The 22,354-nt window shown below is 35.7% G+C and overlaps 1 long non-coding RNA gene across 2 annotated transcripts; it reads left to right on the top strand.

Moving 5' to 3' along the window:
* Window positions 1-1,543: 1,543 nt before the first annotated feature.
* Window positions 1,544-16,724, top strand: LOC127252550 (uncharacterized). 2 transcript variants are annotated; one of them, XR_007839094.1, is made up of 7 exons: window positions 1,544-1,646; window positions 2,044-2,287; window positions 13,151-13,209; window positions 13,475-13,594; window positions 14,806-14,988; window positions 15,698-15,814; window positions 16,024-16,724. It is a non-coding gene; the product is annotated as an uncharacterized LOC127252550 (long non-coding RNA). The 2 variants fall into 2 exon arrangements; XR_007839093.1 differs by lacking the exon at window positions 1,544-1,646 and adding an exon at window positions 1,676-1,826.
* The last annotated feature ends 5,630 nt before the right edge of the window (window positions 16,725-22,354 follow it).

Below are 22,354 nucleotides of genomic sequence, written 5' to 3'. Positions count from 1 at the left end.
ACAACCAAGTGACACGGGTACAATCATCAATGAAAGAAACAAACCATCGTGCTCTAGAGACACTAAGAATAGTAGAAGGATCCCATATGTCAGTATGAATGAGGTGAAAAGGAACAAAACATCTTTTATTACTAATCGGAAAAGGCACTCACTTATGTTTGGCGAGTTCATGCATATCACAATGAAATTTCTCAATTCTTAAATCCGAAAACAAGGTGGGAAACAAGACCTTAACAACCTTAAATGATGGATGTCCTAAACGACGAGGTAAAAATGAATTTTCTCTTTATTGGATAAACGGATTTTTGAAATTAGACCTTTACTCTCAACCAGGTTCAGTTGTCTTGACATCTCAAGGTAATAAAGGTTGTCCTTTACTTTAGCACGTCCAATCGTCCTCCCTGAAACCTTGTCCTGAAACACACAACAACTACTATAAAAAACAACATTGCATGATAGATCTTGGGTAAGCTTTTGTATAGAAACAAGATTGGTGGATAATTTGGGGACATGAAGGACATTTTTAAGGGTCATGGTAGGGTTTATTAGAACATCTCCTACTCCTGCAACGGTTGTTAGAGATCCATTAGCTGTGGCTATTTTCCGGCTACTAGGACATAGGGTATATGTTGAAAAGTATTTAGATGAGTGGGTCATATGATCGGTGGCTCCGGAGTCCATGATCCAAGAATTGGTAAAATAGTGTGTCCGAAGCATTTAATCCAATAGAAATAGGAAATGTACCTGAATATACCAATGAACAAGTACCTGAGGACTTCTCAAGATGGTTTGTTAGAGACCTTAGCCTCTCAATTTCTTCCTAATTTAAAGGCCACTCAGCTCTTCACTTTGTGGTGCAACAGCGATGTGTACTTGTCCAGCATGGTTTAGATCTGACACATTATAACTTGCAGCCTCCGGTAATCAGGACTAATAAACTTTGAGAAATAGTCCAAAACTCAGCAATTGAGGCTGGTCGAACGGAGGCTTAGTAGAATCAAGAACAGTTCCTAAGAAAGAACTGCTCTGATACCATCCCAGATTTTGAATAAAAAATCAAACGAAGAAGAAGATTAATTCTATAAAAAAATTGTATCATGTCACATACAAAGATTGGAAGACTTATATACAAAAAATCCTAATAAAAATTGAAAAAAACTATCCTATATCTTATTCCATGAATCATGGGATCATCCTCTATTTTATACCATGAATTATGGGATCACTAGATGTACAAAGGAAACAAGATATTTGTTTTCTAAATAAATCGATTCACATATTTTTTTCACAATATATGCACATTTATACATTTGAATTTGTAAATATTGGTTAAAATAATGAAAATTGATTGATTATAGCGTAGTTGTTTGGCTTTGGAATGATTAGTCTTGAAATAAATGTATATCATATCATATATTTATAAATAGCAATCAGTACGGATGGCTACCTACTTTGAGATTCTTACCCTCATCTATTCTTTTTTATTTCATATATATCCCTCTCTCTTTCTCTCAAAACCCTTCATCCTTTACTCGAAGTCGCTGCCTCCAAACCCTTCCACCCTACTTCCACCCTACTTGAAGTCTCCGCCTCCAGCTACTCTCATTCCTCTTGTCGTTGTTATGGCCTCGTCATTGTTCACCACGGTCGATTTTGGTCTTCCCTTCTCGCGTTCATTGGCGAAGGGTTCTTTGCAACCAAATTTTTAATAGCGTATATTCATATTCGGAGAGTCAGTTATGCGGTTTTTTTAAAATTTTTTTTTTTTCGGGGTTCAGCTTTTCTGCAAATTCTATCTTTCATAGAATTTATTCACAAACCCACCGGTAAGATTTGAGAGCGGATGGATTTTTAGTTGTGTGGATGTTGTTAGGGTTTTTTAACTTTTTTGTTTGGTCTTCGTGTTGTAAGGAATCGTTTTGACTTGTGTAGTACTTCTGTTTATGCAATGGAGTGGATGGACTCATTTTGTGCTTTCGGTTTTTAGTGGTATTTCTGAGGTTTGTGTTTATTTCTTTGATTGAAATTTGTTTATTTTTGTAGGAAATAGGTGTTCCATTCACGGCGATGGCAATGTTGTTGTAGAAAAGTCCACTACTTTCATGATTTCCTTAGTGACCAGAGCCAAGAGTTTTGCTGGGGTTTCCTGCCCTCAGCCGGCCACCCCCAATTTGAGGTCTGGTAAGAAGAATAGATGCATCAACAAAACCTGGGAAAGTTGTCAATTGATCGAAAAAATCTGGGAAAGTTTCCATGATGTCAAATTGATGGACAGGATTATGATATGGTATCTTCATCAAAATCCATATTTTCAATCACCTTACGAATGTTAATGTTGCCGGTGCCACTTAATCCCTTGTTTCTATAAAAATTCAGGAACATAGATTTAATAGAGACTATTGACCTAAAAAACCTTGTAATTAATGCAGGCATCACAATGCACTCTGCTAAAGCTAGGAAAGAGTAGCAACTGTTTTGTTATTAATTTTGGGCTGTATGGTTAGGTTGGTGCTTGTATGATATAGCATTTGTTTATGAAAGTAATTTGGCTTGAAACTTTTTGTCGAAGTGGTTATTTAGATTGGATGCTAAGTTAAGGTATTAAGTTAGTCAAATAAAAAACAAGTATGCTATGATGGAATCAGAATAGAGCTTTGGCATTTGAATCCCTATTGTAGGTCCCCAAACGCTCAACTCGCACACAGCAGCACCAAACACTTAGAAGAGCAATGAACCAGTAAATACCTAAAGCACATATTAGTTATTTGCTTCTTGGGCAAACTACGAATGCTTACAGTAATGAAGACAATGGAAATAACACAACCAAGATGTTAACCCAGTACGGCTGCACCAGCCTACTTCTGGAGTGTTCCAACCCAGGCGTAATCTCTTATGAAAAACATCGAAACTTCAAGATACATGGACATCATTTAATCTACCTGCGTCAAGAAATTTTCCATATTTCTTAACCCCTCCTCAACTTAAATGCTACCCAGGCTATCTCTCCATATTCTTATGTTTTTCTGATTATTTTTTGTATATCACATTTCCACACCTTCTCATAATCTAACAAACTCTGCACTAAAATTCCCACTCACCTATTTGTTGAAAACCGAATAGATTCCTCCTTTTTCACTTGCAGGACACCTCATCACCTGAACCACACTCACCATCGTCAATCGGTTTCTGGGACACAGGCTAAATGGGCCTCCTTAACAATTGGATTGAAATGACGAAGGCCTAGTCTTCAATTGAAACGACGAAGGCCCAGTGTTCAATTGAAACGACGAAGGCCCAGTCTTCAATTGAAGTCCATCTGTTGTCCAGACTGTCTGCAGACATCAACCAAAATCCAAACAAACGACTAGTAACAACAATCTTCCCCTTGTTGGTTGATGTCTTCCAACCGACAGAGATTTTACATGAGTTTTTTCTTTTTTTTACAATGCCAAGCAACACAGAACCTAACCACCTCAGAACACACATACATCACAAAAACAACCAAGGACAGTTCAAGTTCACATCACAAAAACATCAAGCCAAAATACAGAATGCAAAATAGCAATGCAGTCCAAGTTCATAATTAACCCATACATAAACACCATATACCAGTACTTCAAAATCAACTTACTGCAAACCATGCCATCTTTCCTCCTGAAATATGATATATCTCCCCATTTGGGAGACATCAATCAAAAGAGTTGTTGGACTTTCCATCATCCTCTATAGCTTAACTCCCGACACCTGGAATCGCTTGTTGAATTCTCCTAGCAATTTTTCGCAAGTCAACTAAATGAGTGGAGAGAAAGACAACTTCTTGATCCAGTTTTTGTAATTCCCGGCGAAGGTGAGCAGCGAGAGCATCCCCGACAAGGCCGGACCATCCTTAAAGTCGTCGTGTGCGAAAGACAAACTAGAGGGTGGCCCATGGGATTTCACTTCATGTGTCACCTCCCCATCTCGAGGCTTTATACCTAACAATCCTAGCAAACCTGTGATTAAGGCAGGGTACGGAAGATTCCCCGACTCGGAAATCTTGTCTCCAGTGAATTTTAGCATCCTCTCCAGAACCACCCGACCAAAATGCACAAGCGAAACATGATTATCAATGCAGTAAATCAACATCCCCATCGAGGAACTCACCGCAAAACCATTCTTTGTTGGGAATATATTATATGCACAAAGATGGTAAAGACAATGAAGTTTTACCGTAAGAATAGTAGGGCTAAATCCGGGACGTCCAAACTTCGACCCTTTGTCCCCAGATATGAAGCGAGCAACAGTATATTGAGGAACTCAAAGATAATGACAGGACCATGAGCATGAGAGTTAACAGGCACACGAAGGTACTTCGAGATTATATCTGGTGATAGATCAAACAGTTTTCCCCGGATGAATATTTTATGAAACCAAGAGGGAGAGGGATCCTTAATCTCGGAAGAGAGGTTACAGTAGAACTCACGAACCAGAGAAGGACAAAATTCCCTAAGAGAGGAATTCCAGACCAGCACGACCTACTCGTTGGTTGAGTTGTCGCCCAGAATTTTAGCTTCTTATCTTTTAAATAGGCCTCAAATCCAAGTTCTTTATATTCAGAATCCTCAGATCGTACTCAGGTATGAACTCACAGTGAACATATATATCATGCATATACTCTATGGCTTCGACAGTAAAGAAATTCTCATCCACAACATCAACTACATCCAAAGATGGGATAGAAGACTCACCGGCCGCTAAATCGGAGGCTGCACGACGGCGTTTGCATCCCCTAGATCGAGTTTGAATGTTTCTCAGGACCGTAGAAAGAAGAGTAGCATCCCTTTCGTCATCCTGCTTTGTCAGTTCAATGCTCGGTCCACCATCAGATCCACTAATACCAGGGTTCACAACAGGGAGTTGTTTAACAGATTCCCCAATAACTACATTTTCCAACTCTTCACCCGAAGGGACAACATTGATGTCTGGAATATCAGTGTGAGAAACCGGGGCATTTGAAACACCAGTGGTGGGTTCCATGACAAACTGGGGTGCATATACACGATTCCTTCGAAGATGTGATACATTAGTATTGCGCCTTGAAGATAGTCCACCTCGACCACTTCGTGTACGCACCATTTGTAGGGTTTAAGAGGATTGCTTGACTTGAGCAATGAAATAGGGAATGTGTCTATTCGACTCTCAGGAGTGATCAGGGGATGTGATAGCAGAGAATACTGTCGCACGCTTTGGCTTCACGAAGCATTTGATGAAGCTTGTGCTCTGGGCAGACTGATTACAGACATATCATACCATAAACTAGCTTGAGCAAGAAGACAACTGGTTTGGGCCCATAAATTTGGATATATAACAGGCTAAATACATAGGTTCAATACAAACTTAATCCAAATAGGCTTACCAGAGTAGATATTAGGAAGCCAAAACCCTATCAATCATCCACTTCCAAAGATCATTAAAAAAAAAGGGTGATACTATAAAACCAAACTACTACTTTTGTGCAATCACACACATCTATTACTGCAGTAAAAATAAACCAAGGCTCCGACAAAGATTTTCATACTGAGTCGAATCTAACGGTTTTGTCAAGATATCTGCGAGTTGGTGAGTTGTCTGAATGTATTGAAGACTGCATGTCTCATTCTTAACAAGATTACGATGAAGTGATACCAGGTATCAATATGTTTAGTCGGGCTATGCTGCACTAAATTCTTCGAAATGTTTATCGCGTTTGAATTATCACATGTAAGAGTGAACTCCTTACATTGAATCCCATAATCTTTATACATTTGTTGCATCCATAATAGTTGTGAACATCCTGCAGCAGCGGCAACATATTCGGCCTCGGCAGTAGGTAGCGCAATGCAATTTTTTTTATTTGAAAACCAACTAACCAAGTTATTACCAAGGTAGAAACATCCACCCGACGTGCTTTTTCGATCATCACAACAACCGGCCCAGTCTGCATTTGTATATCCTGCTAACACCAATGACGATTTTCTTGAATACCAAATGCCAGTTTCAGAGGTTCCCTTTACATACCTCAGAATTCTTTTCACGGCTTTGAAGTGTGATTCTTTGGGGTTTGCTTGGTAGCGAGCACACACTCCGACACTAAAGCTAATGTCAGGCCTGCTAGCTGTCAGGTAGAGTAGGCAACCAATCACGCTACGATATTTCTGTTGGTCCACAGATGCTCCAAGCTCATCTTTTGACAACTTATCTTGCACTCCCATTGATGTTCGAATACTCTTTGAGTTTTCCATATCAAATTTCTTCATTATGCTTTAAACATACTTGCTTTGATTGAGGAAAATCCCATCACCGTACTGTCGAACTTGCAGTCCCAAAAAAGTATTTTAACTCTCCCATCATAGACATCTCAAACTCATCTTTAAGACAAGCCTACAGTTGAACCAAACACAATGTCATCCTTATATATTTGTGCAATCATTACCTCATTATTCTCCCGTTTTATGAAGAGTGTTTGTCAACCAATCCCTGAATGTAGTTCCTTGACTGTAAGTAAGTTGACAGTCATTCATACCAGGCCTGTGGAGCCTGTTTCAGTCCATATAATGTCTTTCTTAGCTTGAACACATAGTGAGGATATTTTGGATCTTCAAATCCCTTGGGTTGAGCGACATAGACATCTTCTTTTAGCCACCCATTTAAAAATATAGTCTTAACATCCATTTGAAATAGTTTGAACCTCATGGTGCAGGCTATTGAGAGCATCATTTGAACTGCCTCCAATCTTGCAACTGGTGCGAAGGTTTCATCATAATCAAATCCTTCAACTTGTAAGTATCCTTGAGCAACCAATCTAGCTTTGTTTCGAACAAAGTTTCCCTTTTCATCAGTTTTATTTTTGAATGTCCATTTCGTTCCTACGATGTTAGCCCCTTCTGGTGGTGAGACGAGTTCCCACACTTCATTCCTTTCGAACTGTAACAATTCATCTTACATGGCTGCCACCCAAAATTCATCATCCAAAGCTGTTGTGATGTTTTTCAGTTCCATCGAGATAAAACAGTTTAATGCAGCAAGTTCTCTTAAGTTAATTGACTTCCCCCTAGTCAAGATCGGACCTTGGGGATTACCAATAATCTGATCCACGGGATGATTTTTGCTACTCAATGATGGTTTTTCAGGTCTTGTCCTAGAATTGCTGGTTCCAGAGTTCGGTTCGTCTGATGTCTGGACAATGTCCAACTCTTGTTCACCGCCAATGTTTTTCTCCACGTCTAAACTTCGAGAGCCATTATTCAGTTCCAATCTCTCTTCATCTGTGTATTGATTTCTTTCGTCACCCAGTACACTGCAGAACTTCACATTGACTGACTCCATGACCTTTCTACATTTGAGGTTAAAAATGCGATAAGCACGACTATTATTCGAGTATCCCGAGAAGATTCCCTCGTCTGCTCTTGCATCAAACTTACCAAGTGCCACTCTGTCAATTAAAACATAACACCTGCACCAAAACATTCCGAAATATTGCACATTTGGTGTTTTTCCTTTCCAAATTTCATATGATGTCGATGTCATATGCGGCCTCAAGTAAATCCTATTTACAATGTGGCAGGCAGTGTTGATTGCCTCTGCCCACAAATTCTTGGGAACTTCATTCGCATGCATCATACACATTGCCATCTCTTGGAGCGTTCTATTTTTCTTATCAACAACACCATTTTGCTGAGGAGTTTTGGGAGCTGAAAATTCATGTATAATTCCTCTTTGATTGCAAAAATCCTCGAATGACTTATTTTCAAACTCTCGGCTGTGGTCACTTCTGATTCTCATGACCTTAGATCCCTTCTCATTAGACACTTGCTCACATAACACCCGGAAGTTCTCAGACGCCTCAGATTTTTCCCTCAAGAAACTTACCCAAGAATATCTAGAATAGTCATCGTCAGTGACCATAATGTATCTCTGTAAACTTAATTTCCATACCTTCATCGCATAGTTGACTGATGTTGATTAAGGTTGTGTTAAGATCTTCAACATAGTAAACCTTTTTAAGCTCAGGAATACCACCGAAGCATATAGTACCATGCCTTGAAATCTTTCCTTTTGCTTCATCACCAAACATGACATTCCCACAGTCTGTTTCCTGATAATTAGTCAACAGCTCCCTTTGATGCGTCATGTGCCTAGAGCATCCACTGTCAAAGTACCATGTTTCATTCTTTTCGACATTTCGTATGGATAATGCAACTAGACATGCTCCTTGATTCCTTTTCGGTTTCCACACCAATCTTGCTATGATACTGTCCTTCAATTGCTTTGATAGCCCAAAAATTTTTCTCCCCGGAGACAAATCTCGTCTGATTTGATCACAGTTCACTAACTGATGTCCTGTTCGTTTGCAATACTTACAGCTTGATAGTTGTCTGTCCAACTTCTAATAGTTGTCTGTCCAACTTCCAGACATTTCTTTCATTCTTGAAAGTATTTCGAACAGATTGGATTCCACCAGCAGAATCACTTTCAGTTGATTCTGAGAGTAACCCACCATTGATAAATTTTGTCTGAGAAGTTCCAGCTTTATAAATATATCCAATTCCACTGTGATCTCCATACGGTTTCCTAACATTAAGTACCTCATTAAGCTTTTGTTTCCCCTTCATTAACCTGCTGATTTCGTTTTCCAATTCCTTCTTTTCCATCTCCAACTTGCCAATTTTCTCCATCTGTTCATTTGAAGATTGAAACAATTTTTCATGTTCCACAGCAAACTCATCTTTCATTTATGTTATTTTTCCATTCACTTCCATTAATACCTCGATCTTCTTATTCAGCCTCATAACACAGGCCTTCAATTTTTCATTTTGCACAACCAAGATTGTATGCTCAGCAACTAGCACATCATACGCCTCAACCAATTCTTCACAGCTCATTTCAGTAAATTTAACATCCTATTTTGCTTCTTTCTTCTCATCATCCTCTATAGTAAAAGCAACCAATTCACCCTCCACATTTTTTTGTTTCTCTTGGACAGTTCCTTGTTCCTCGATTTCATCGTCGCTCCATGCAACTCCCATTGCTATCTTATCTTTTTTCTTGGCAGTTGGACACTCAGCCCCTGACATGCCCATACCTATTGCATCCATAACACCTGATGTCATCTGGTATGCCTAATTTCTTTGACACTTTAACCATCTTCGATCCATCACCCTTGTGAACACCGGCCTTAGTAAGGGCACCAAATTTTTGGAAATTTTGCAGAGAGTGTCTGTCAGTTGTTCAGACTGCGTTCGGACTGCCTGTCTGATATCCTTGTTGGTTCAACTTTTTGGCCTTCTTATCCTGGATTATATGAGCCATTCGTTTTGTGATGAGAGCAAGTTCTTAATCACTGTCTTCAACAGCAGTAATTTTAGACCCAACTGATGTGCTTGACTTACTAAAGACTTGAAACGTTTTTATATTCAAGAATGGATTCGTCTTCCCTCATGAACAAACGATCGAACTCTCTTTCAACTGTCTGAAGCTTAGATTTCTTAACCTTCTTGTCACCTTCAAATGTTTCAATTAATGCATCCCACACCTCCTTAGCAATAGTGCGGGTAGATACAATTTCGAGTAGCGAAAGATTCACTCCACTAATGATGATACAATTGATTTCTTAACTTTCTTGTCACCTTCAAAGCTTTGATACCAATTGTAGGTCCCCAAACACTCAACTCGCATACACAGCAGCACCAAACACTTAGAAGAACAATGAACCAGTAAATACCCAAAGCACATATTAGTTGTTTGCTTCTGGGGCAAACTACGAATGCTTATAGTACTGAAGACAATGGAAATAACACAACCAAGTTGTTAACCTAGTACGGCTGCACCAGCCTACTTCTGGAGTGTTCTAACCCAGGTGTAATCTCCTATGTAAAACATCAAAACTTCAAGATACATGGACATCATTTAATCTACCTGCGTCAAGAAATTTTCCATATTTCTTAACCCTTCCTCAACTTAAATGCTACCCAGGCTACCTCTCCATATTGTTTTGTTTTTCTGATTATCTTTTGTATATCACCTTTCCACACCCTCTCATAATCTAACAAACTCTGCACTAAAAGTCCCACTCACCCATCAGTTGAAAATTGAATAGATTCCTCTTTTTTCACTTGCAGGACACCTCATCACCTGGACCATACTCATCATCATCAATCGGTTTTTGGGACATAGGCTAAATGAGTCTCCTTAACAATTGGGTTGAAATGACGAAAAGCCCAGTCTTCAATTGAAATGACGAAGGCCCAGTCTTCAATTGAAGTCCATCTGTTGTCTAGACTGCCTGCAGACATCAACCAAAATTCAAACAAATGACCAGTAACGACACCTACCTTTAGTTATTTATTAACAAGTGCAAGAATATGTGAAATAATACGATGAGGAGGGTTGCCTTAAGATTTTAGTTGTTATAATACTTAATATAGGTATGGAAAACGATGATTTATGTAGTTGTCACAATAGCAAAGAGCATGCTAATGATACTTCAAAAATAAAAACAAATAAATCAAGTGCTGAGACAATGTTTACAATTTAAGTCTATTCAGGGGATAGCTTTTCTTTCTCCTGTATATAGTTGATAGAACTCTAGTAGTTGGTTCGATGAAATAATGATCAAATTGCACGAGGAAAGATAACATCGTAGAAATAGACTATTACCAGGTGGGGACATGTAATTCTGCTTTTACACCATACTGTTGATGTCAAAACCAGCACCAGTCCAACCAAATGATGCAGGATTTCTACCCCTAGGTACTGCTCCTATTCCCTTTAGTTTACCATGGATAACACTTTTCTTTCCCCCTCTTGCTCCATCAACAAATGGGTGTGGCCCTTCATCTATAGGATTCTCAGCATTCTCAAGCTTAGAAGATGTAGTTGGGATTGCAAAAAGTATTATTCTATGCTGGTCTTTGGTTTCCATCCTATACATAATATAGAAGTCATGAAATTTCTTAAAAGTACATAAATGCTCATGAAAGTGCATATCATACACTAATGATTCTTTGCCGCGGTAGGTTCTCCTTATGCAGTGACCGAACAAGTTTTGAGGTTCCGGGTGGGTAAAATTGTCATGTTTGTCTATTTCAATTTTTTTTTACTATTTATTTTTAGTTTCAATTTATTTCGAGCCTTGACATAGCCTATTGTTTTTTATTTGAATTAATCATTCGGCTGTTTGTGTATGTAAAAGAAATAATATAAGAATATTCTTGTCGATTTATTTCTACCAAATTGATATCATCTAACTTTTTCAATTTCCATTGACACTATAATATAGTTGTGAAAAAGAAAAGAAATGAACGGGACAAAAGAAATAGTACGAAATTATAACAATAGTAATATATAAGATAAAAATATTTTATTTTTTTATATAACATATTTATAAATATAAATATTATATATTATTATAAATTAAAATAATAATAATACGGAGGTTCATCTAGAGTATTAATTATAAATTGGAGTTGCAAATCTTAATTACTATATAAAAAATTACACTAATAAAAAAAATTTGGGAGCCCCAAGGTGGATCCGTCGCTGCCCTTATGCATCAAACAAGTCATTAAAATAAAGACTTGTAACTCATGAGGAATCTGAAAAACAAATCAAACAAGAAAATATAGTGTCTGATAAACATTGTAGGAGCCACTATGCAGTATCACACTAGTCTATTTGCAAATCTTAGTTCCTGAAATATTTATTCAGGGGGGACTATGAAGGAATAATAGTTAAGATACAACTAACTTTACTATTGGATAGCAAAAAATCTCTCTTAATTCTATGAATCCAATGAATATTTACATGAAAAATGTAGATTTTGAGATTAGAAATTACATAAATATTCATCACCCCCATATTTTTCACTCACATGGAGTTTAAAATCCATCCCTTTGCTAGCTGTGCTGTTTCTGTTACGAGCTTTTCTTTTAAGGTCTGCCACCATTTATTTCTACCTTCCAAAATTGGTACTTTATTTGAATCCCTTTGCATAAATGCGTGTACATATAATTGTTGCTTTTGTTGTCGAATACCTTATTCTGCAACCCCTTCTCTCTCCCTGTTGTCAAGAAATTGTTCTACCTAAAACTTTTGTTTATATTTTTTGGTTATGAATATTGTTACCAACTTGTGTTTTGGGAAAATGCAATTTATGGCCTGGAACTAGGAAAATGGGAGCGTGTGTGTGGGTTAAGAATTTTCAGATGAACATATGGTTGGTCAAGGAACCTTGTGATGGTTATTGTGTCAAGGTGATTTTTGAGGATTTTGTTTTTTATTGATTTTATTTATGGTATTTATTTAGTGTTTCAGCTTTCCAAGGAATGTGTGTGGGAATATAGATGTGTATACAGTTGACTGCTTTTTATCTACAAAGTTAATTATAATCATTCGAGTACATCAATGACGATGCTATTTGCTGGAACACTTTTTTTGGTGATCTTTACCCTCTTGTAACTTGTAAGGATTGGAAGCTTTTGTCTCTGAGCTTTAATTTCCAAACCAATGGTTGAAGCTTGTATTACTGAAAATTTTCTGATGCGTTAGTTAGCTTCTTTAGACCATTGATCAAATGTTGTTCTATATATGGCCTTATCATTGTTTGTACTGTTGATAGGACTTATGGTATTACTTGCATCCAATTCCATTATGTAAAGTTAAAGAGGTTTCATTTATGGTTTTCTGTATGCTCTCTGTTCAGTTCAGGTGTTCTCATTCATTGCTTGTCTTGATGCACAAAGTGTATGTCGTGCGGCAGCTAGATGCTCTTTTACATTTCCACAAGCGTGCTGCTGTCCCGACATGTTATTCCAATATTAACTTGACCATGGGAGTGCCTAAGATAAACAATATGATAGTTAAATAATAATTCACGAGAGAGAGCTGGAATACAAAAGTTCTGCAGTGAGACCTATAAGCTATTATACCTTGTCATTCTTTAATTTCTACTTAATCTGCCTGCTTCAACCTTGTTTTCTTTCATAAGTTGGTTTGTATGGTAGTGGAATGTCATCTTAAATCATGTCAAGCAATGGAGGATGTTGCCCTATTTTAGATTTTTTTTTTTTTTTTTCCATACATAAGCGTTTTTGTATTTTGCTGAAAAATATGATAATATTTTTTCTCTTTTCAGTTCCCTTAAACTTGAGATAGTCCAGCCTCAGCCTACACGCATTACCAAGATCTTCTCAGGTGATGGTTTATACTATTTCTATGAGGAAATTTCCCTCAAACAAATATGGATTTTCTTGGAATGTAAAAGGTTCAGACAAGAATAACAAAGGAAAACACTCATCTCAAATGCGATCTGTCACTTTTAACACTTCCAAGAAAGTCGTCTTTGGGAAACTCCTCCTTAGTCAATGTTTAATTCTCATCTCTAAACTAAGTTGCAGGAATTACCATTTATTCGATCTGTTCTTACAAATTCATTCATTCATATTTGCAAATGCAACAGATTAGGGTAGCTGCTGTGAAGTGATCGATCATGAGATCAGATGCAATATCTTTTCTCACGGTCTTCCAACTTCTGCAAATGTGGCAAAGCTTATTTTCGATACAGAGAATCATGAATAAGGTATTCATTAAAAACATGTTACTTTACAGATTCATCATATATAGTTCGATAATTAAACTTATATTAATTATCCATCTTTATGGAAAGAAGACATGCTAATATTATTATTATTCGGTTTTGAAAATGTCTATTTAGTGTTTGATAATAAATTGCATGTGCCTGACATAAATATGAATATGATTGTCATGCTTAATTGTTAGAGTTGACTCTTGTTTGCTATATTCAGTTTATTTCCTCTCTAAAATGCCGATGAGTAGTCATTTCCTTATCAATATACATGTTAATCCATCCTGTTAATCTCAGAAAGCAAGGGCCATTAATGTTATTATTATGATTATGATTATTATTATTATTATGCAAATTGGATTGTTAAGTATTCTACCTCTTAAATAGACTATATATTAATATCAATGATTTTAATTAAGTTCTTGTATTTCACTTTTATAAAATTCAATATCAACATTTGTTTTTAACTTCTTTTTTTTTTGTCAAATATGTTGTATTAATACTTGATCATCGTTATATATAGTCATACTTATTTATTCTTACACAATAAATGAACGAATGTTAGTGAAATTTTTAATATAACTATTTTTATTATAAAAGTATAAAATACATATTTATTCTTAATAAATTATAATATAATCTTTGTGTAGATGTCGGTGTCTAAGAGTAAGTTTCTTTGTGTATTCAAGTTGTTCTACTGAGTTTTGGATAAGGTGATTTCTAGAAGTGTAGGAACAAATCAATTGCATTTGAAATAATAATGTTTTTAAGAGATGTAGGCAATCTCTCTATTCGATGCCACTGTTAAGGTTTATAAGTGACATTGCGGATGAAACCTCCTTTGCTACCTCTGGAAGCTAATATCTGAACTAAATACCTTGTAGCATGCGGTGCTTGGGCATTAGTTCCTCCCTTCTCTTAGTTTCCTTGCCTTTTTATGCTGCTCATGGTGCAAGAACTTTTGTTTTCCAAGTGGGACTGTCTTTCATTTAATCACCCAATAATCAATTTCGTGCATCACTTCATTCATATTTGGAAGAAATCACGCCATTACTTAAGTAGTTTTAGGATTGAAGGCACTATATAATAGATTCATTCATATATATAGAGCACCCACTATCTATGGTATTGAAATTAATATAATCATTCCTGTCTGAAGATTTTTGTCAATGATACTGAGACCTTTGTGTGCTTTTGATATTCAGGTTCAGATTTCAAGTTGAGGTTATGGGATATAGAATCTGGGTGCAATACACTCGTGAACTTTGAAACAACACGTCTACGGCTATTCAAATGGCTGTGTCCCAAGACTATCTCTTGCTTTTGTTTCATGCATTCCAGCCACAATATATGAAGCTAGGGAGGGTAGATATGGACCTGTTTTTAAGGTTAATTTAGTTACTTGTGATTGATTTCCTAATTCTGATACTTGGATCTCCATATATGCTCTAAAATCAAGAATTGATTCAAATGATCCCACCATCGCTGGAACTGAAAACAGGGGAAACTTCTTGATTTTTTTCTTATTTCACAGACCAGCCCCTTTCAAACTTTTTGTATTTTCTTTTGATCTGGATATGCTGACAAAGTTGAATAAGAATACATATCAGTCTTCCCCAGGTATTGAACCAGGCTTGAATACAGACAGGGCATAGTTTGGATATTGTTTTCAGTTGCTCTACTTTTGTAAATCTTATGATAAACTTTTTAAGCGTTTAAATGGTTTTTAATTGCGGAAAAAAAATTACCGAAGGCTGATGGCAGGCCACGGATAATTATTAGAAACATAACTTGTCATAGTTGTTGCTGCATTTTTGTTCCAGTCGTGGTCACCTTACTCAATCTTCAGTTACTTTTTCTATGCAAAAGCGAACATTCTTTCTTGCCCTTTATTGTTAAACATTTTCGTCACTTTTTAAAGGTGGGAGTTAATACATATTATATGAAGCCTTTAGAAGTGGCCAATTATGGTTTATAACTATGATTACACCTGTAAATGGGATCATTGCCAATGGAGGTTTGTTTAGTTGCCATGTGAGTAGATTCTTAGAGCACACTATATTCTAATTTCTTTTTTTCCTTTTTTTGTTTCAATAGGTTTGTAAAACAGTCGAAAGGCCGAGATATTCGAAATTATTAAATGAAGGGCAGATTACTCAACTCCTTAAGGTCACATGCCGACGAATCCAAGAAAGAGAGCCTGACATTCTCCAGGTTAGTCTTCTGGTGTAACATTTACAATATTGTGGCACCATATTTAAATCGGTTCATGGTAATTTCTTTGTTAATTTTTATTTGCACTATTCCATCTGCGTTGGGCATGGATAATGTAAGCATTTACTTTGGGGACGTTCTTGGAACTCTTCCTTATTGTACTAAGTTTTGCTTTCCTTATCAAAATTTGAATTTTTAATATTCTCCAGATAGTGATTACTACAGAGACAACCAGAGATCCATCTTTTTTGCTGCTCGATGTAAAGGGCAACATCGTGATACTTTTGGAGCTCAAGCAGTTTATCAACTTGTGCACACTGGAATTTCACCCGGACTTCTACATTCGATAATCAAGCATGCAAACTTGGAACACCGACTTGTAAGACGATGAACAAGTTGATTCTGATTTGAATTAGCTAGCTTATTATAAATTGGTAATTGAAGTTCAATTTTACATATAGGAAAACCAAGATGGTGCCTGTTCCTTTTTTGAGCAAACTATAGATTGAAAAAGGAAAGGAGCAGGCACAGACTTTTCCATTGTAGTTTGCACAATATTCATGCTTCATATACTTGGTATGCTTGATCTTTCAAAGTTTTCTTGGCTCTTTTCCTCAATATTAGATTCCAAGTAGCTGAATGCAGTGCTGATTTTCAATGCACAATATTTTAGCACTATGTACTTCTCTGTTATGCTGTAACTTGTGCAACATGTACATTAATGTTGGCAATCGAGAAGGTAAAAATTTCCCAACGCACAAGAACTCTCTGATATTTTTCTCACCGTGTTTTCAAACCAGTTCTTACAAAGCAAATAAACCTAGGTGTACCCATAAGAATATTGTCTAACCGCATTCCAATTAAAAAAAACCCAATTCAAAACAATTACTACCTAAGAGGAGCAATTAGATTTGATTGTCTAACCCCCGGGAAGGAACTATTCAACCCGGTTGTCACCTATTCAAGTGCAAATACAATTACGGATATCCTACCTGAATTGACTTTAGATTATCAGACTAATTTAAATATTGGTACCAAAATATTCAATCAATCTAACAATCACAAACGCTATTATTTAGACAAATCTTGATAATAAAAAAAAACTTTTATAAAGAAAATCAAGAATTTTCAAAACAAAAGAACCAAAACATTATCACCCCTCAAACCAGAAAAGTATCTATTCCATAATCAAATAACAAATAACAAAAGAGAAAGATAAAGTCATAGTGGGAGGGGGAAATCTTCTCTTCGATTTGTTCATGCGCGATCTATGAATCTGTCAGTCTCCTGCTCCTTTGCGTTTCTGCCCTAGTCGTTCTCTCCCCCAATAGGCGTGTGTTTTTTTCCTCTTTAAAATGCTTGTCTCTTCAAATACCAGACATAAATCATAATGCCAATTAAATGAGTTTGCCATCCATATTTCTTGGTTATTATGCCACTAGTCCCTAAAGCCATTAAAATCATTCTAGGAATATCAAACACAAAGCTTCCTAATTTAAGTTTTACAACAATTAATACTCTATATGACATGATCCCAGTAGTTGAATTGTTATGTGCATCCTCAAGAGCTTCTTAACTTCCTACAAATTGCCATGTCAACACAACTTCTCTCTGGACCAATACCAGGTCCTAGTGATGTGCATCCTTTCATAGATGCAGCAGTGGGCCAGGTGAATGTCAAATAACTTTAGAAGCTTAGCATTCACTTCTTTTCCAATTAATCGGTTGGTGTTTGATGTGTTTCTGTAGGAATTAGGAAGGCACACTGACTAATCTGGTTGTGTGCAAGTTACTACTCAAATACATGCAATTCCCCTTAAATACATTGCCTTCTACAATAATCTCTGAAGGAGGGAGATCAGCTTGGTGTTATTAAAAGAGTTGGCTTCATAGCAGGTGTTGCTGCAAAAGTCATCATCCATCTTTTCTGTTTCCATGTTACTTGACTCTTATACGGTATGGATTTTCCGATTTTTGGTTGAAATCCGTGTGGCAATTAACTAATTTGGGATAACTTGTAGTTATAATTTACATAAGGAAAACTTGTTTGGTATCAGTATTTGTGCACTTGGTTCTCTTTTACTGTTTTCAAGTTAGAGGGGGCAACTCATCATTTTCTCCTTGTATCCAGATTATTGTTGTTGCTAGTACTTAGCAGAACTTTTATCCGCTTTTTATCTCTATTGTCCCGACTGAAGTATTATTGGGTATTGCTGCCCTTTAACTACTTAGTTAGCTGGTGAAGCTTCAAAGAGTCGATTAGCAGAAATCAGTCTCAGTGTTTTGTTGATTCTTAGTTATTAATATAGATGTATTTCAGTGGAAGGTATCAAGGATAAAAGAAGAAGCATGTTTTTTGGAAAACCCTTTTCACAAAGCAGTAGAAAATGCTTGAGATGTTGAATGTATGATCTTCTGCAATGCTATATTCTTTATTATATTAATTTAATTATAGTTTAACCTACTAAAGTGGATGTGGTTTGACTGCAGTTGGTCACGTTGACATCGAGGGAAATGCACATAGTGGTCTTCTTGTGCGGTTACCATTTGCCTATCTATGTTACACACTCAGAATGTAAGTGATCAATTTTCCTTGTGTACACTGGAAATTATAAATTGATTTACAAGTGTTAGCACGTCACGTGCATGCAAGTTCACTCAAGGACAAATGCATTATTGTGCATGATTCAAAATTTAAATTGCATGCAAGTATTAAAGTCTTTTATGTCTAATATTTTGAATCATGGTAACGTGCCTAGGGTTTTGCTTCTTCAATTTATTAAAATAATTTAATCCCTGTCCGTTGGATGCCTATATATATGGATATTTTTTCATTTCTAAACAAACTAACAAACTTTCTTCTCTTCCTTTCGTTTCCGGTGGTTGTATTTCTTTTTTACTCGGACGTTAGTAGATATTTCCGGAAAAATTCTGGCATCGATTCTGCTTCTCTTGAAGCTTTAGGGTGCGTTTGGCAATTCGATGTTAGCTGCTAGCTGATTCAATTAGCTGGTTTGACTAGCTGATTCAATTAGCAGTTTGTATTAAAGTGTCTGGTAAAATAATCGTTTGACATTAGCTGTTTATATTAAGGACATTGATATATTATTTTTTAAAATATTTAATTTTGTTCATTTTGGTTTGAAATTTATGAGATTTTTTGTTATTAATTATTGAAAATTATAAAAATATTATAAAATATTTATTTTTATTTTTATTATTTCGATCCGAGAAAATTATTTTTATTAAAAAATAATAATTTTTTATTAAAATTATGTAAAATATAAAATAATAAATCTTTCGTATATATATTTTTATAATGTTAATTATTTTTTTAATATATATAAATAAATTAATAATTTTTGTTTTTTTATTTGATTTAATTTTAAAAATTTATATATTTTACAAATAAAATAATTTATATGTAATAATTAATTATAGTAATTATTTTAAATTTACAAAAATATATAATTTAATAAATTAAATATATTAAAAATAAATAATTAAGTTTTAAAGGTAAATAAAGAATTAATTGAAAAAACTCTTTCAAAAGGATAGATGAGCTGAATTAACTTTTTGTGTCCAAATAGCTTTTTTAAAAACTAATTTACCAAATACCTGAATTATCTTTTTGACCGGTCAAACCGCTAAAACTGTTCAATAAGTTAAAAGCTCTTCAAAACATCGTTTTCCAAACACTCTCTTAGTCTTCCCAACACTATTAATTTATCTCGTTTTAGTTCTCCGGAGTTCCAAAATATTGGGGTGTCACCTAATTTGGAGACGAACGTCATTTTATCTTTAAAAATATTCCGCCACAAACCAGAGGCACTGCCGAAGCATATTCATTTTTATGGAGTTTCAATTATTGGTAAGGCAGTCATACTTCCTTCAACTAGAACGGCATGGAATTGATTCCATAATGGAATCATGTATCCATATTTGGCGGAGTGGGTGAGCGTACTCGTGAAGTAAATGATCAAAGAGTTTTTATCTCGACTCGATGTGATTATCGAATTTATTTCGATAAATTGTGATTATCAAGTATTTAGATAAATTGATTATCAAATTTATTTCGATAAACTTTTTGTGATATCGAATTTATTTTGATAATTATATTCTTGTAATATAATAACATTATTATATTACTACATAGCTGACTCCTGAGTTTCAGGTTCCGATAGATTCTTCTATTTACACTATAAAAAAAATTGAAATTTAGTTAAAAAAAAATAATAAAAAATATTGTAGAACTATCTGACCTAAGTTTAATCATTGTTTGATATTTCTTTTTCTTCATCCTTACTTTGCTGCTTCACAGGCAGTGGTCATTGCCTTCTTCTTCATTTTGATAATAATTCAAGCATTGCAGCAATTTCTATTTGTTTGTTTGTTTGATCTTTTTCTGTTTTAATGGATATATTTGGAAGTCATTGTTGGATTATTGTTGGTTCCGTCAATTTTGGAAATTTTATGATATTGACCTAGTTACATTGATCAATGGATGAGACAGTTAATAATTTGATTATGTTGTTACTGTATTGTACTCCCTATATCCCAGTTAAATTGTTTACTTTGTCTATTTTTGTCCGTCCCACTTAAATTGTCTATTTCTATTTTTGGTAAAAAATTAATCATTATAATTAATTATACTTATCTTAATTATAATTACCATAATTATATTAATCAATTTTCAAAATAATAAAATAAACATAAAAAACCACTAAATATCTATTCACCCTACCCACCCATCTCAGTTGAAATCGAGCCCGAGCTAATTTAAATTCTCTCTAACCATCCCCTTTCTCCTCCATCTCCCCCAGAAATTTTGTTACCGCCATGGATTCTCCGGCCATCGTTGAGTCACTCCGTGGCCCTCCCCGGTAGAACAATGGAGTCGTCACTGGCCGCCCTCATCAATTTCTTAATTGCCGCTATTTAAACAAAATCCTAACCCAACCCCAACCTTAACTCACCATTACCTTAACTGCGGGTTTTCATTTGTCGACGATGATTCAACCACTATGTATTATATCGAGGTTGAAAACGCCCGAACCTACGACGTCGATGGGCAGATCTATTCACCCCCTTCGTTGGGGTTCACGGTGACGGCGACTCCTTTCGTTTCTTCGAGGAGCAGTTGGTCGCCAGTGTCGACGATGGTGGGTGGATGCCGGATACCGAAAAGCCTTTCGATCTAAGGTTTGACATATGGGTTCAAAAGGAAGGCGCCAACAACATCTCGGTTCCCTATTTCCTTGCCGGAAAAGGTCGCCGGGGTTGAAGGCGGTGCTGCCACCGCTGAGACGGAAAATGATAAAATTTGGACAAAATTAGGGTATGTCCTTGATTTGGAGGAAAAACACGATAAAGATGTGTCCTCAACTCCTTCCCGATTCTATGTATCATCGTGTTCACGTCCCTTTTGAGGACGTCAATGAGATCTATTCTAATCTTTTACTTTTGTGGTAACTGCTCTCTGTGAAGTGATATATACCATCGCTAAAAGAGAATATTGCATTTCATGGTTGTTTAAGTTTTCAATCATGAATTTGCTTAATTTGGCATAGATATACTGTTACATACTCTTATGTGTGCTCTGTTATTGTTGGGTTTAGAGTAGTGATCAATGTTTTATGATGGAAATTGAAAACACCCTTGTATATTGGTATGTGGATTTTTCGACCTTGAATTTGCTTTCGATTAGCGACATGTACTCACAGTAAACATGTTTCACGAATTGCTCTCAATTTTTTAAGTACCAAATTGAATAAATTTGGAGAAACAAACATTTCATCAAATTGTATTTTCATTAGGCAGTGATTGCACGGTATTTACACCTGCATTTGAGTGATCATTTCCAAAATATAAACAGTCAAAATGATTTAAGTCAGAATGATTTACAGCGTAAACATTCTCAAAAGGATTTTCAACTATAATTTTCTAACTTTATAACCTAAATTACTCAAAAGGCTTTCAATGCCTTTCACCTTTTCTTTTTCAATGAGACAGTGAATTCATTGATGAACTGAATCCATTGGAACTGTTAGCTAATCTGGGAGACTTCCACTCCTAAATAAATTACATTTTTTCAAATATGGAATCTTGTAGCAATTATCTATTTTTAATTTCATTACTTCAATCATACAACTTTGTAAACTTAAGAATACCTTGTTTAATGTTTCGGGTGTCAACTGATTGAAACTTGTTTGGACAACATCTACAAGCTCGTCCATATTCTTGCATACTTTCTCGGTTTGCAAATTTTGAATTGCTCGAAATCATCCTAAATCATTTATATTCATATCGGGTGAATTAAGTGGTTGTTGAGTAAGAACAATGTTGAAATCATTTGTTGTTGTTGCATGTAGAAACTCTGTGTCATCTCCCTTTATGTAGGGTTTTGCGTTGTCTTGTTGGATGAATAAATTTTTTTGAAAAACTTTATGGCCACTTTTCTTTATTGGCCAGGATGATAACAGTTACATGTTTGTTTGTTGTAAACATCAGCTTAATGTGATGCAATATTAAAGACAGGAA

The sequence above is a fragment of the Andrographis paniculata genome, unplaced genomic scaffold, assembly GCF_009805555.1.
Source record: "Andrographis paniculata isolate CXL003 unplaced genomic scaffold, ASM980555v1 Contig46END, whole genome shotgun sequence".
NCBI lineage: Eukaryota > Viridiplantae > Streptophyta > Magnoliopsida > Lamiales > Acanthaceae > Andrographis > Andrographis paniculata.
The sequence above is the reverse complement of the archived record's forward strand: the minus strand, read 5'-3'. Positions and strand labels throughout refer to the sequence as shown.